The sequence below is a fragment of the Triturus cristatus genome, chromosome 10, assembly GCF_964204655.1.
Source record: "Triturus cristatus chromosome 10, aTriCri1.1, whole genome shotgun sequence".
NCBI lineage: Eukaryota > Metazoa > Chordata > Amphibia > Caudata > Salamandridae > Triturus > Triturus cristatus.
The window spans coordinates 288,520,136-288,531,861 of record NC_140593.1 but is presented as its reverse complement, the minus strand read 5'-3'; positions in this window follow the sequence as shown (position 1 = coordinate 288,531,861).

Here is an 11,726-nt window from a genome sequence, read left to right as displayed (position 1 = left end):
GAAGTACAGTTCTTATTCCTTTAACTGCCAGGACTAGTACAGGTTTTCTGTATGATGGTCCAAATTCTTTTTTGTCTCCTATTTTTTATCTGCCCAGATCCCCGACTTTAGGGATCCAGACAGTTCTTGCCGTGACACTCTTTGCTTTCCCAGTGGCGTTCTTCTTTATATTGACATTACTCTGCAATGCCCTGGTTTCGTTCAGGTCCTGTACAACAGCCAAACGTTTATGGATGTCAAACGTTTTTTTATATGCCACTGTGCCTTCACAATCAAGATCAGGTACCCACATTCTCATCCCAAATAGGACCTCATAAGGAGTTACCCCCCCCTAAAGAGCTTCTTGGCTGATTATTGAAGGCCCTTTGGACTCCATACAGATGTTTTACCCATTGCTACCAGAGCCTAATACTCTAGCTGTTAAAGATTGCTTTAAGTCCCGGTGTTTCCTCTCCACAGACAAATTTTCCTCTGGATGGTACGGAGAGGAGTACCGCAATGCTACACCCAAACCTCCCATGGCATCCTTGTAAAGCCCTAGAGCTAAACACCTGGGCCATGGTCAGAATGTAATGTGCCAATTGCATATGTCCCTATAAAGACTCGCAAATCCTTTATAACAGTTCGAGCGTCAGCCGAGCGCTGGGGCCACACCCATAGGAACCTAGAGTAGGAATCCACTGCAACCATGATATACTTGTAAGCCTCATCAGATTGTAAGGGGTCGCAGTGGTCCAAATAAACACACGCAAGTGGTTTGTCTGATATCAGTAATGGTGTCTGCACTGGATGTGTTACGGTGGAGTCTTTCATCTGCTGGCAGGTGTCGCATTTCATGACATAGGGCCACATGCATCAAACTGTGCATTTGCAATTCCAAAATTAGGATTTTTTTTAAATCGCAATTTAAGAATTGCAAATGCTTATGCATGTAGGAATCGCAAAATAAATTGTGATTCCTACACATTCCTTATTTGCAACTCGCAAATTGAGACTCACAAATAAGGAATTGCTTCACATTCATTCCTATGGACCTAGAGGCCCATAGAAATCAATGGGAATTGCATGCACAATTTGTGAGTACCAAATAGGTTCTCGCAAATTGCGCAATTAAACTTCAAGGGTGCAAGGGTGTCAAAAGGACACCCTGATGCACCCCTCAAAGTGCAATTTCAACACATGTTGCACACACACATGCCACAAGGACATGTATGTGTGCAACATAGAATTTAGAAAAATGCACTTTTGTGCATTTTTAAAAGTTCTCGCAATTTACCTTCAACTCATGGTAATTTGCGTTTCTTAATTGCGAAATCACATTATTTTTTGGGTTGTTGCATTGCATTTAGGGAATCGCAATTTGCGATTCCCTAAATGCAATCACAATTTAAATAATTGCAATTTTAGCGATTACTTAAGGAGCAATTTTTGCATTTGGGATGATGCATCTCAAATGCAAAAATTGCGGTCGCAAATGGGTAGATTCTGCGAATCTGCCCCTTTGCAACCGCAATTTACAATGATGCATGTGGCCCATAGTCTTTAGTCTGCCTTCTTTGCCCTGGCCACCAGTAGCGTTGTTTCAATAGAGAAACCGTAGCAGAAACCCATGCATGTGCGGAACCTATACCCTTGTGTGCTGCTAAAATTAATCCTAACCTTACTACATCCCCCACTCCGGGTATTTGAACAAAGGGAATGTTGTTTGCATCTAACTTTTAGGAGTACTGGAGTGGAAACTTTTTTGGTACAGCTGAATTATTGCATGTGGCAATAATCGCAACCATTATTTCATTGTCTATTCTCGTTTTTGAACCAGTGATTGCAGCTACAGAAGCTGTGCGTACAGCCCTGTTTGCGGCCTCGTCGGCCAATGAATTCCCTTCAATGTGAACGCCATCACTTTGATGACTCAATGTGTGTATCACGTGAGCCCATGGTAGTTCATTTTTTAACTCCACTACCTGTTCCCAAAGCGTTTTGTGCTTAATTGTGCCACCTTTTGCAACCTTAAACTCATTCTGTCCCCTGTGTTTTAGATATTCATTGTATGACTGTACATAGTAAAAAGAATTGCACACGATTAGTGTGGGGAATTCTTGATCCGTATTTACTAGTGCCAGTATTAGTGCTTTAAGTTCTGCCAGCTGCGTCGTGCAGTCTCCAAAAGACTGTGTTTTTGTGCAATTCGGATGAAACTTTCGGTCTCGCATCCGTCCTTTAACGATAGCACATGCAGCGCTGTATTGCTGTTTACTCCCTATGGCCGGTTGCGCAGAACCATCAGTGTAAATAATGTATTCATAATGATCTAAAGGCATTATTTCATTTGGTAGAGGATATTCTTGTTCGTATTGCAGAAATGCTTGTGTTTTTAAATTTGGGCTGTACCTGTATTCTATATCTGTTTCAGTGAGAGAATTAGCCCATGGTATCCATCTTGGATGTAAGGATTTAGCGTTGGGGACACTTGCCTTATTTGCAGCTTTTAAGGCTGGAACGGGGGTCACGACTATTTTCCCTTGGGCCAGGGCTCTTTCTCTGACTACAGCAGTCTGTACTGCTGTTCTACTTTTTTCTGTAGATGTGAAACGCATTTCAGAATTTGTGTACATGTGAGATTTATATGTTTTTGGTACTGTTTCACCTTCATTATATGTTAGATAGGTGTACCCTGATTGACCTGCTACTATTCTGATCACCAGATTGCATACGTTTACGCGTGTCTGTAAGTGTTTTGAAGCTATCATGTCAGCTTGTAAGGAACAAAGTGTATCTGTGTGTTCTCGTGTCCATTATCTAACTGAAAAGTCAGGTTTTATTAAATCGTAGAAAGGTTTAACTCTTTCTGCGTAATCCAAAATGTATGTTCTGACAAAATTCAAGAATCCTAGTATTGATTGTAAGTTTTTTAATGATTTAGGAGGTTGGAGCAGCGCACACTTTTCTAAAAAGTTAGGTTCCAGGTTTTTCCTTCACTTGAAAGCTCATATCCTAGAAAAAGGACGTTAAGGTGGGCTAGCTTTGATTTTTTAAAAGTTGAATTTGTGACTCTCAGAGGCGAATCCAAAAATTATAGTATTCACTCTGTTCAAGTGTTCCTCCAGGTCATCGTCTGTTAGATAAATATCATCCACATAGGACAATGCCTCTTCGTCCAGGTTCTGAAGTAATTCAGTTACTGTGGCTGAAAATAACCCAGGCTGTTCTTATACCCCTGGGGGAGTTGACAAAATTGCCGCTAGAACCCTAGCGCTGAGAATGCTGTCAAGTATCAGCTCTCAGGCATTATATTTTGGCAAAAGAATCCATTTGAGATATCTTTGTTGTTTTGTAGTTTTTCCACACAATGTTATTTATTAATGCGGTACTGTGTGCATTCTGAACTGCAAACGTCTTAGTGCAAGTGTGTAAATCTCTGTAATCTAAAACTAAATGATATGAATTGTCTGGTTTTGATACCGAAAACAAAGGGTTATTCATTTGAGAGGTGCAAGTTTCAATCACCCCTTGATATTCAAGTTGATCTAAGATCTCCCTGTCCTGTTTTTTTAGCTTCTTGCTTTAAAGGATACTACCTTTGTGCAGTTGGAGTGTTTTTTAGTAAAATAATGTGGTGGGTGGAATCCTCATTTCATTCAACATGATTTTTGTATACTGCTGGATCATGGGCTACCGCCCACTCCCGCGCATATGTATATTTTAAATGTTTTGGAACGTGGTCGGAAAATGCTTGTAAAATTACTGTTTCTCCCCTAGGGCAATCCATGAAAAATGCTGGCGGCCAATCTTGTTCAGCTAACAAAATGTCATAGCCAAACGTCAGGGTCTCCCAAAATATATCTGTAACTGTCCTACATTTGTCTCCCTCCATCTGGAGCGTTATTTCATATAATTTATTTGGGACACTTACCCTAGTATCAGGTGTTTCCACCGTGATATAATCATTCAAGTCCGCTGTCACCAGAAATTCCATCAGGTTCTGGCGAGCTATTGTTACTTCTGCCGCACTGTCTAGCATCGTCAGAGCCCATTCCCCGTTCAGTAATCGAGTCCTCAGAATTCTGGGCATGTCTGATTTTTAGACCTGCAACCTTCTTTTTTAAATGTGGTTTTGCTTTGGCTTTATCTTCTTTTTCAGAAGTATAGTCTTGAGCATGCTGCTTGTCTCTGGACTTTATACGCTCTTCTAATCTGTCTGACCGTCCTTCCCTTCCGGAGTTTTTCGTTGAACCCTGAAAGGAACGAGAGGAACGTGTATCAGTATCCTGATACCTGTAGTTTCCTAATTCTATTCCTATTCCTAAGGTTATACCTCCTTTCGGAGGGCTCCTGTGGAGGACATCTACCACTAGACAGAGATCTGTTTTCTTTAACATTTTGTTATTTGTTATTGTCCCACTTCTTTTTAGAAGAAGTATTTGTCTGCTTAAAAGTCTCCTTTCTTGGAGCTACCCACGAGTTGTGGTTTTAACGCTTTTCCACCCAAACTGTCTTTACCTAACACTGCATACGCAGTTTCAATTATTTTCAGTAATTCCTACTCCTGTTGTGAAGGACTGAACTCCCTTAAGCATTGGCAGATGACCACTGATGCTGCCTCCCCTTTAATATTTGCCAGTATTATTGCGGATATCTGGGCATAGTTACCTAGTAACTTCATCCCTAGGTTTAGAGCAGGCTCTGCTCCGTACTCATTTTGTATTTGTCTTAATACTGGTACTACTGCTAATGATGAGATACCATGAGTTCTGGTGTATATGGCAGCAAACACTGTACAGCACGAGGTACAGTCCTCTAGTTGTGGTGTGATCCCCATGGGCAAGCAGATTGTTAGCTTCCTGTGTTTTTTCATAAGGGCTAGTATTTGGGAATACTGCTTCGAGCTGTGTTATCTTCTGAGCCACCCAGAATGGCATTTGTTCATGTTTTGCGGGCATTTTACCCATTACTGTGTGTAAGATTTGTGGTGTAATTTTAGTCGCAATATTTTGAACTTGAGCTGTATTTGGTGCCATTGCTGGATGGACCATAAATGTCCTCATGACGTATTGCGTCATGTTTCTGTAAAGTTTTATTAATTCTTTGTGAAATATGAGTAAGTCAGGTCCTGGCATGGTTTCAATGTCAGGACGTGGTGTATAGGTTGATAATATTGGCCATGTCGCTCCTTCTCTTCCGAGTGGACCAAGTCTTACTCTTTTTCTTATATGGGGTAGGGTGCCTTTAAACCAGTATAAGTGTACCTGGTACATAAGCAGAACTTCAATGTCCTCTAATGGACAATATTCCACTGGTGCATGACCTTTTGTGTAGGTGTGTAATGTTTTTGTTCTTGAATTTGCTGCTGGGAATGTAACCCACAAATAAAATACCTCTTTTCTGTACGATTCATGTGCCTCAATCACAAAAGCTACTATGCAATCTCTAGGCATTAGACCATGCACAAAGTGTTTCAGAGTGACTGTATTTCTAAAATTTGCCACAATCTGTATTGCTTTGCATCTTCCTCATCTTCTCAGAGGGGCAGTGCTTGCTTTGGTGGATCTATTTCCTCGTTAGTCATTGTGTATAGAACACAAAATAACATCTCAAGTAAACTAAGATAAGGTGTTTTGCCCAATTTTAAAACTTTGTGTCCTTCAAGCTTGATTAACCAACAGCTAATAAATAGGATGTTTGCCTACTCAGCTGTGGCAGAATTTAGTCTATCCACTCCAGACGTCTCTGGTGTTTTGTGAATTGGGATTTCTGAGAATAGCCCTACTGAACTACTCAGATTCTATTGTTAAATAAGCACCACAGTTACATTAGTGGCGCCATGTCATGTAGTTCCTATATGACCTATACAGGATCTGCACGTTTGGACAACATAAACTGTGGGACTGGTGACAGACTGATTCCGTGCACCCCCACCGGGTATGTTAGCCTGTCTGTATCAGCTAGCTCACAGTGCCAATATAATCTCCTCTTACCAAGGAGAGAATAGATTCTGGCAACTTCAGAACATGACAACCCTGATCCCTCAGGATCGTGGAAACAATGTGCTACCTTTCACTCAGTCACTTGTGCTTACTTAGTTTGTCTCTGAGAGATACACAGAATAAACAAGCTGAGCGTTTTCAATAATCATTTATTGAACAGTTGTTATTTTGGTGTAGAACAGATGTGCTGCAACAACAATTAGACAGTATAGGATAGAAATGATTGACAGTACTATGAAAGTAAAAGGATGGTAGAGTTCTACCATCTTACTAAAATCATGAATACATTCAAGTATATTAAACACGTGATAAAAGGTGCATACTCCTATGATGCCTCCCTCTCAAGATGTACCTAAATATACCTAGCATGGGTGTAAGTGTTAAGCCAAAAGTCTCTCTAGGATCTGGTCAACCCCATTACCTTAAGTGAGACTGTGGGACCCCGTCTGAGTCTCAAGTTGGACACCCGCAAGGGATGTTAGACCACGGCAAGCTGTAATGTCTGCATGCCGGAAACTCAGCGTCTCTGGTCAGTGCGTCGGCTGGGAAGTCTCTATCTCCTATAACTATCTTAGCAAGATGTGATGGATATGTAACCATAGGTCTCCCCAGGGGTCCTACCTTGCTGTATGACTGTGTCGGCCTAGGGATGATGTCGGGCATGAACTTTGCACATAGATTTTATACAGGAGATGGGAGTCCTGCTGTGCTTCCAAGAAACTTATGCATAATGTATGAGATTTCGAACTAGGAAAAATGCGCATTCTGAATGCAGTGTAATATCTAGGTAAAAGGTCAGTCCCTGTAAACCGTGACAAGTGTAATGTAGGGAGAGAATATAGGTGAAGGGTATTGAGTTTACAGAGGCCTATATCATAGTACCTATATGGAATGTAACACTCAAGGCACACACTAGTGAGGCTCGCTCCAAACCTAGTGGGAGGGAAGCTTCTCCCAGATCTGGTTTGGAGTGGACAGAAGGAAGAGGACTACTCATTTTCTTAGTCACAACTCTGGATGTGATATCCCAGCTTGGATTTTTGGAGTGGAGTTGTTCTCAGTAAGGCAAACAGGATGTGCTCCAAAAGTTGGAGAATTGTCCTTTTCCCACTTAGGTTAGGGAGTGGCACCCACATTCCTACAAATGTCTCTGCCCTTGCATACCCTTTCACCAAGGCGGTACAACGCTTTGAAGGGTGACTCCGCTACTGTCTATGGTGCCTTAGCCCAGGCTTTCAGCAGTAAGAGCATTTAATCTAACCAATTTTTGTCCCAGAACTACACATGAGAAAGCCCATAGAATTCAAGGTAGATCTTGTACTGTGCCTCGTGCTTGATGTAGCGATTTATGTGCAACAAGGCTCGCTTTAACCTATAGACAATATGCTTTCTATCACTGCTGTCACTGTTGATTTTTCCTAAACCCACAAGGTATTTACCTCTGCATGCAGCTAGACAGATGCACTGCACACAAATACATACTCAACCAATTCTAAGCATGAGGACCCGCATGGACTTCAGGGTACATCCTGGGCTTTACCACTTGGCTAGGTATGGGCATTCATGTGACACCATACTCGCTTTACCCGTAAGATGATATGCTTTCCATCACTGTGGTCGCTGTTGTATTTATTATCTTTATTATGTCCATCAGGTTTTTATCCAATGCACACAGCTGGACATGTGCACTTCATGCTCATACATATATTCACCAAATCAGAGTTGTCGGTGGATGTTATCTCTGTTTTCCCTTTTTGTCCCCTCCAGGTCAGTTCACACATCGATTGTCTCTAAGGTATACTATATACTTTAATGAGCTGGGGTCAGGTACATCTTTAGGAAACACATGAACTTCTGACCGTCCTCCCCATGAGTAGTTTAGCTTTCACTTTTCACGGTCCCGATAAATCACCACGATCATCTCTATGACACATATATGGCAAGAAACATGTATTTAGAGTAGGCCTGGGGCAAAATTCCGTTCCGTTCGCGGAAATTGCGATATTTTGGCATTTTCGCGTTCCGGGGAAAGCGCGAAAATGTCAAAATTTCCGCATTCCGCAGCTTAGCGATAATTTGTTTCTTGCTCGTGCTCTAAAAAAATACATTCTCGTGTTCGCGCGATCGCCTTACCTGAAACCCCGCGTTCGCCGAGAAGTTTTCTTGACCCGGTCGCGTTCTCCACGAGATGTTGGATTTTGGTAGCCATTTTGCGCTGTCTCGCGACAGTTCGCGGCCGCATTAACGTCATTTGTCACGCGATCACGTCATTTGTCGCGCGATCACGTCTTTCTTCTCGCCATCATGCACCGCGCGAGTATGAGAAGATTGAGATCTCGAACATGTCATTCTACATCGCGAGCCAGAGGATGAGGACACGGGCACGTCTAATCGAACGCAAACAGGAGAAAGAGACCCCGAACACGTCATATCCAACGCGACAGGGACAAAGTAGAGAACGCGATCATGTCGTTTTCAACACGCCGGCGGAAGTAATGTGAAGCTCGAGAACTCAACAACGTAAAATGTTCAATTTGGAGAGGAATATCGGCTCTAGCAGCATGAAACCATCTGCAAATGCTGATTTTGGATGAAAAGAACTCCTTACATTGACATTTGGCTTTCCTTTTTTGTGCAAGGAGTCATTTTTTTAAAAGGTGGAGAGAGGGAGGAAGTGACACAGAATCTCCAACTTCCTGTTCCTGTCCAGCAGGCTCCTCCCAGTGCTTTGTCCATCTCCTGCTCATTCTGCTTATTGAATTCGGAGCTGGAAAGATCACTCTTTTTGTCTGCTGCATCATTGCAATTGGATTTCAGGATTTTTGGAATAGGATATTTTACAAGTAAGTGGTTGTTGTGTTTGTTTGATTGTGGGCATTGCAGTTGTTGTAACTACAATTTATTTTTGATAATTAATTATCATCATTCCTTTTTATTTATTTTTTTATTTTGTGGGTAGTAGTAGTAGGCCCGAGCTAGCCATGGGCATGGCCTCATGGGTGTGTGTGTGCATGATGAAGCAACTGTTCCTTTTGTTGTTTTTTGAATGTATTTCATTTTCAAGCACATTTAGGGCATGGATGGCATTGGATTGAGTTGGGGAAGTGTGTTATTTGGGGGTGGCCTTTGTGATGTTGTTGGGCCTGGCCATGTGGCTGGTGGCCATTTTGAAGCCTAGGCCTGCAAGCTTGCCTGGCCTTGTCTGCCAACAGGCCTGCTTTTTCATCCACTAGGTTCAGAGCAGGTAGCCACAGCTTTATTAATCAAGTGTTTTCTGTGTGATCTGTTGAATTTAGACATCATTTAGGGCATGGATGGCATTGGATTGAGTTGGGGAAGTGTGTTTTTTGGGGGTGGCCTTTGTGATGTTGTTGGGCCTGGCCATGTGGCTGGTGGCCATTTTGAGGCCTAGGCCTGCAAGCTTACCTGGCCTTGTCTGCCAACAGGCCTGCTTTTTCATCCACTAGGATCAGAGCAGGTAGCCACAGCTTTATTAATCAAGTGTTTTCTGTGTGATCTGCTGAATTTAGACATCATTTAGGGCATGGATGGCATTGGATTGAGTTGGGGAAGTGTGTTTTTTGGGGTGGCCTTTGTGATGTTGTTGGGCCTGGCCATGTGGCTGGTGGCCATTTTGAGGCCTAGGCCTGCAAGCTTGCCTGGCCTTGTCTGCCAACAGGCCTGCTTTTTCATCCACTAGGATCAGAGCAGGTAGCCACAGCTTTATTGATCAAGTGTTTTCTATGTGATCTGTTGAATTTAGACATCATTTAGGGCATGGATGGCATTGGATTGAGTTGGGGAAGTGTGTTTTTTGGGGGTGGCCTTTGTGATGTTGTTGGGCCTGGCCATGTGGGTGGTGGCCATTTTGAAGCCTAGGCCTGCAATCTTGCCTGGCCTTGTCTGCCAACAGGCCTGCTTTTTCATCCACTAGGATCAGAGCAGGTAGCCACAGCTTTATTAATCAAGTGTTTTCTGTGTGATCTGTTGAATTTAGACATCATTTAGGGCATGGATGGCATTGGATTGAGTTGATGAAGTGTGTTTTTTGGGGGTGGCCTTTGTGATGTTGTTGGGCCTGGCCATGTGGCTGGTGGCCATTTTGAAGCCTAGGCCTGCAAGCTTGCCTGGCCTTGTCTGCCAACAGGCCTGCTTTTTCATCCACTAGGATCAGAGCAGGTAGCCACAGCTTTATTAATAAAGTGTTTTCTGTGTGATCTGCTGAATTTAGACACCATTTAGGGCATGGATGGCATTGGATTGAGTTGGGGAAGTGTGTTTTTTGGGGGTGGCCTTTGTGATGTTGTTGGGCCTGGCCATGTGGCTGGTGGCCATTTTGAGGCCTAGGCCTGCAAGCTTACCTGGCCTTGTCTGCCAACAGGCCTGCTTTTTCATCCACTAGGATCAGAGCAGGTAGCCACAGCTTTATTAATCAAGTGTTTTCTGTGTGATCTGCTGAATTTAGACATCATTTAGGGCATGGATGGCATTGGATTGAGTTGGGGAAGTGTGTTTTTTGGGGTGGCCTTTGTGATGTTGTTGGGCCTGGCCATGTGGCTGGTGGCCATTTTGAGGCCTAGGCCTGCAAGCTTGCCTGGCCTTGTCTGCCAACAGGCCTGCTTTTTCATCCACTAGGATCAGAGCAGGTAGCCACAGCTTTATTGATCAAGTGTTTTCTATGTGATCTGTTGAATTTAGACATCATTTAGGGCATGGATGGCATTGGATTGAGTTGGGGAAGTGTGTTTTTTGGTGGTGGCCTTTGTGATGTTGTTGGGCCTGGCCATGTGGCTGGTGGCCATTTTGAAGCCTAGGCCTGCAAGCTTGCCTGGCCTTGTCTGCCAACAGGCTTGCTTTTTCATCCACTAGGATCAGAGCAGGTAGCCACAGCTTTATTAATCAAGTGTTTTCTGTGTGATCTGTTGAATTTAGACATCATTTAGGGCATGGATGGCATTGGATTGATTTGATGAAGTGTGTTTTTTGGGGGTGGCCTTTGTGATGTTGTTGGGCCAAGTTCAACGCAGTCGCAAACTCAGCAGATCAGTGTGCAGCCGCCGCAACAAGAACAGCAGCAGCCGCCGCAACAAGAACAGCAGCAGCCGCCGCAACAAGAACAGCAGCAGCAGCCGCCGCAACAAGAACAGCAGAAGCAGCCGCCGCAACAAGAACAGCAGCAGCAGCCGCCGCAACAAGAACAGCAGCAGCAGCCGCCGCAACAAGAACAGCAGCAGCAGCCGCCGCAACAGCCCACCATAGTAGTTGTTGCTCCTGACGTAGGGGCATTTCAGGAAATCGAGCTTCCTGCAGACAAAGTGGAGCAAAGTCAAACCACTGTTTCAGAAGATCTATTGTCTTCCAGACCACCAGCAGGGAAAAGGAGGCTTAGTCCATCATCTTCTTCTTCAAGCCCCGCTTCTGATGATCGTGATGACACTTGGGTCCCACCAGCTCGGTCTGAGAGTGATATACGCCACAAGACAATGCTTCTGAAAAGGAAGGTCCCAGAAAGGGAGGTGGATGTAGAAGAGGGGGGTGATGATGTTGATGAAGACGAACCAGTCATCACGCACATTACTCCCTCCCCAAAGGGATTGGAGTCCGACATTCTCACCCTAGCCAGAAAGGCTGCTACTGAGCGGGATGTAGCACGGATCTCACCAACACAGGTTACACCACCACTACCTCCAGCTGCCATATTTTCCAAGGCCCGGCAGGGACCTACATCCAGCTCAACCATCT